This window comes from Choloepus didactylus, chromosome X (assembly GCF_015220235.1).
Source record: "Choloepus didactylus isolate mChoDid1 chromosome X, mChoDid1.pri, whole genome shotgun sequence".
In the NCBI taxonomy this organism is placed as follows: Eukaryota; Metazoa; Chordata; class Mammalia; order Pilosa; family Megalonychidae; genus Choloepus; species Choloepus didactylus.
In genome coordinates, this window is record NC_051334.1 from 132,980,548 (window position 1) to 132,985,939 (window position 5,392).

The 5,392-nt window shown below is 41.4% G+C and overlaps 1 pseudogene; it reads right to left on the reverse strand.

The window, feature by feature from the left end:
- Positions 1 to 817: 817 nt before the first annotated feature.
- Positions 818 to 4,874, reverse strand: LOC119523706 (annotated as a pseudogene).
- Between the last annotated feature and the right edge of the window lie 518 nt (positions 4,875 to 5,392).

The following is a 5,392-nucleotide window of genomic DNA, read 5'->3' on the forward strand; positions in this document are numbered from 1 at the left end:
AACTAAAATTTTGGTACATGAGTTTATTTAAATTACTGAGTTTTTTTTCAGGAAACAAAATCATGCCAATCCAATAACCCAAAGGTACCCCAAAAGTATAATTTTAACAGGCTATACTTTTATGAAAACAAAAAAAAAATCTATTGCAAAGTTTATTTCCTTCCTAAATGTTATTTATCTCTTTAAACCAACTGGCTACATATGCCTTTAAAATGCAATGGGATCTCTTTACTTAACCTGGCATCACTATTAAAAATCAACTTGTACTTGTTGGGTAAAATAGCTCTCATTATTCTAAAATAGGGGTTATGTTATACATAAAATAATTCCAAATTATGAAGTGATTGGTTTATTTCTCCCTAAAGATTTTTAATGCATTGTTTAGAAAAATTATGAATATATTAATACAGATGGCATTAACTTTTCTTAATCAAATTTTCCATATCCATTAAAAACCAGGAACCTTCTGCATAACCTGCCAGTTACCCACTGTTTTGTCTACCTAAAAAGAAGTATTTCTTGGGAAGTAAAGATTTATTAAGAACACCAAGGCCCAAGATATATTTTTTTACCATATACCTTACAAATTTTAATTTTTTGATAGCAACAAATATCCATATCACTTAAAACCAGATATTCGAATTACATGGCTAAAAATTTTAGCTAATTAATTCTTCAGTGCTGATCCTAGAAAACAACTTTTAATGGATCTTTAAATAATGAAACCAGACAATGTTCAGCCATTGATGTGAGTGGTGTAAAAGGTCACACATTTAATGTTCAAGCCACAAGTTGTGAAGTTTGGAAAGGGTGAGGCCTACTGTTCTGCATTATCAGAATTTGTTGTGGTATTTTCAGCATTAATGGGTTGCACATTGTCTGCAAGGTTGTGTGTGTGCTCAAGAAACAAATCTTTAAGTACACTTAATTCCTTTGTCAGCAATTTAATTTTTGCTTCTAATCATTCATTCTTTTCCTAGATCTGATGTAGTTTCTGTAGTGTATCTCATGCTTTCTGTTTGCTTTTTCAACTAGCCTTTTTTCACAGCCATGTTTTTTCTCTCTGCATTGACAGTACTCATCACTGTTTTGGTCCATGGTTGTGCTGGTTTGAATCTGTTATGTACCCCATATAAAGCCATGTTCTTTAATGCAATCTTGTGGGGGCAGACTTATTGTGGGTGGGACTTGTCGATTAAGTTGTTTCCATGGATATGTAATCCACCCAATTGAGGGTGGGACCTTTTGATTAGATTATTCCCATGGAGGTGTGGCCCTGCCCATTCAAGGTGTTTTGATTAGTTTACTGGATTCCTAAAGAGAGCTAAGAGCTGAAACAGACCCAGATGCTTGGAGATGCAGACAGAAAGATGTTTTGGGATGCTAAGCTAAGAGATGAAGCCCAGAGCTTGCCCCAGAGAAGCTAAGGGGGAACCCAAAGACACTTATGGAGAAAGCCACTGAATCAGAAGCTGAAATCAATGCAACCCAGGAACAAAGCAGACACTAACCACATGCCTTCCCAGCTGTCAGAGGTGTTCCATATGATATCAGCCTTTTCCTCAGAGAAGGTATATACCTCTCAAAGCCTTAATTTGGACATTTTTATGGCCTTTGAACCATAAATTTGCAACCTAATGAATCCCCTTTAGAAAAGCCAATTCATCTCTGATATTTTGCATTTTAGCAGCTTTAGCAAAACAGAAGAATGGGTGAACTCTTTTTGCTATGATTGCTTGTAGGCACAGCTTTGCCTCCTGTTCTAGTTTGCTAATGCTGCTGGAACACAAAACACCAGAGATGGATCAGCTTTTGCAAAAGGGGGTTTGTTTGGCTACACAGTTACAGTCTTAAGGCCATAAAGTGTCCAAGGTAACACATCAGCAATCAGGTACATTCACTGGAGAATGGCCAATGGCATCCAGAAAACCTCTGTTAGCTGGAAAGGCACGTGGCTGGTGTCTGCTCCAAAGTTCTGGTTACCAAGTGGCTTTCTCCCAGGCCATTCCTCTCTAGGCTGCAGTTCTTCAAAAATGTCACTCTTAGTTGCTCTTGGGGTGTTTGTCCTCTCTTAGCTTCTCTGGAGCAAGAGTCTGCTTTCAACGACCATTTTCAAACTGTCTCTCATCTGCAGCTACTGTGCTGTCTTCAAAGTGTCCCTCTTGGCTGTAGCTCCTCTTCAAAGTGTCACTCACAGCTGAACTGAGTTCCTTCTGTTTTTCAGCTCATTTATATGGCTCCACTGATCAAGGCCCACCCTGAATGGGTGGGGCCATGCCTCCATGGAAATTATCTCATCAGAGTTATCACCTACAGTTGGGTGGGGTGCATTTCCATGCAAATAACCTAATCTAAATGTTCCAACTTAATCCCCACTAATATGTCTGCCCCACAAGACTGCATCAAAGAATATGGCTTTTTCTGGGAGACATAATACATTCAAACCAGCACATTCCACCCCCTGGACCCCAGAAAAAACATATTCTTTCCAAATACAAAATACATTCATCCCATCACAATATCACAAAAACTTAAATCATTTCAGTAACAATGATTAAGTACAAAATTCCATCAAAATCAATTATAGGCACGGTCAGTCCTAAGGCACAATTTTCCTTTAGCTATGGATCTGTGAATTTAGAACAAGTTATGTGCTTCCAATGTACAAAGGAGGGACATTCATAGAATAAACATTCCCATTGCCATAAGGAGAAACAGTAAGGAAAACAGGGTTAACAGGACCAAAACAGCTCCTAAAACCCACAGGACAAACTCCATTAGATTTCAAAGTCTGAGAGTCATTTACAGAATGATGTTGCATCTTAGGGGCTTGAGAGAGCGGGAGTCTAACCCTTCCTAAGGGCCTTTGTGGCAGCCCTTTCCTCTCAAAATGCTTGGGTGAGTGCTCCAACATATCCACACATTGGGGAGACCACCTTCTCTGCCCTACCCTCCTCAAACATCGGGGCAGCACTTGGATTCCCTTCCATCTCTGGGCACATGCTCAACCCCTTCAGAACAGTGTGGTGGCATCCAGGCTCTCCCCAGTTCCCTGGGAATGTGCTCCACACTCTTTGGGGCTTGGGGTGGCAGAACACTTCCTGAGCATTGAGGCAGAAGGCCCGCCCTCGACCTCCAGGGCAAACTCACCCGTTCCATGTGTGTGGGCTGCTCCGCTCTCCCAGCCTGAGCCCTCTTGACTCCAGACCTCAACCTCCATGGCTCTGTCTTTGAAGTAATTTTTCTTTCAATTTGTTCCTTGTCTGTCTCCTCCAGTCCAGACTGGCAATGGCTCTGTCTATAAAGATCTTGTAAAAATTCTGTTGGCTTCACATGAAGCACACAGGGGTCAAAGCCATCAGACAATAGGACTTTCCACAAATCCTTTCTGCTTACCTCCTTTTCCAATCTTGGCTTGTATTGAAATGGCAGCTGGGTTCCATGTTTGGTTACATCCTCATGTTGGGCTGTAGCTTCTGGGGTTTCACCCCCTGGAAGCTCAGAGTTTTTCAGGCCGTCAATTTCTGGTTTTATTGAAATGAAGAGTTCATTTCTCAGCTTATCCCTGTCCTCTCACATTTTACTATATGCTGCAAGTAAAAGCCAGGCTACTTCTTCAACATTTTGCTTGGAGATCTCATCAGCTAAATATTCTAGGTCATCACTTTCAAATTCTGCCTTCCATCCAACACCAGGACTCAATTTTGCCAAATTCTCTGCCACTTTAAAACAAGGACCACCTTCCTTCCAGTTTGCAACAACACATTCATTATTTCTGCTCAAGGCCTCAACAGAAGTATCTTTAGAGTCCATACTTCCACAGTCTCTTCAAAGCAGTTTAGGTCTTTTCTTTCAAGCTCCTCACAATTCTTCCAGAATCTTCCCCTTATCCATTTAAAAAGCCACTCCAACATGTTTGGTATTTGCAAACTCAACAGCAACCCACTTCTCTGGTACCAAAATCTGTTCTAGTTTGCTAATGCTGCTGGAATGCAAAACACTAGAGATAGATCAGCTTTTGTAAAAGGGGGTTTGTTTGGCTACACAGTTACAGTCTTAAGGCCATAAAGTGTCCAAGGTAACACATCAGCAATCATGTATCTTCACTGGAGGATGGCCAATGGTGTCTGGAATACCTCTGTTAGCTGGGAAGGCACATGGCTGGTGTCTGCTCCAAAGTTCTGGTTACCAAGTGGCTTTCTCCCAGGCCATTCCTCTCTAGGCTGCAGTTCCTCAAAAATGTCACTCTTAGTTGCTCTTGGGGTGTTTGTCCTCTCTTAGTGCCTCTGGAGCAAGAGTCTGCTTTCAATGGCCATCTTCAACTGTCTCTCATCTGCAGCTCCTGTGCTCTCTTCAAAGTGTCCCTCTTGGCTGTAGCTCCTCTTCAAAATGTCACTCACAGCACACTGAGTTCCTTCTGATTGTTAGCTCATTTATATGGCTCCACTGATCAAGGCCCACCCTGAATGGGTGGGGCCATGCCTCCATGGAAATTATCTCATCAGAGTTATCACCTACAGTTGGGTGGGGTGCATTTCCATGCAAACAACCTAATCCAAATGTTCCAACTTAATCCATACTAATATGTCTGCCCCACAAGGTTGCATCAAAGAATATGGCTTTTTCTGGGGAACATAATATATTCAAACCAGCACACCTCCTCTCCCAGGGCCAGTGGGCACCAGCTGAGAAACCTGCTCTAAGTCACTGCCATGTGCCTGAGTATGGGTAACACTCATTCTGTGCACTCCTTGAGTAATGGGTTGGTGTTATATTTTTCTCATATGGGCACTCTCCCTTGCTAACACAGAACAGGTAGAAATGAGAGCAAGGTGAACAATGGTTTCCACACTAAATTGCCAAGAAATCTTCACATGTACCATGTGCTGTTTAATTCCCCAAGGATGAACAACTTCTCCACAATCAGAATGACTTGCTGACAGTTATGACATGCTCCTGCTCCTCCACCCTATAGGCCCTTCAGTGGCACAGTGCAGCCTCACCCAACCCAGGCCAGGCAGCTTGTGAGTCAGCCAGGGGGACTTTTCCATTTCTGCAAAGAAGGTTGTTGGAATTTTGATTGGGATTTGATTGTAGATATAAATTGATTTGGGTAGGACTGACATTGTTATGATATTTACCCATCCAGTCCATAAACACAGAACATACTTCCATTTATTTAGGTCTTCTTTGATTTCTTTTAGCAGTGAGTTGTTGTTTTCTGTTTACAAGTCCTTTATATCCTTGGCCAGATTTATTCCTAGATATATGATTCTTTTAGTTGCTATACTGAATCTAATTTTTTCTTTATTTCTTCTTCTCATTGTTCATTACTACTGTATGGAAGCACTACTGATTTGTTGGTGTTGATCTTGCACCCTGCCACTTTGCT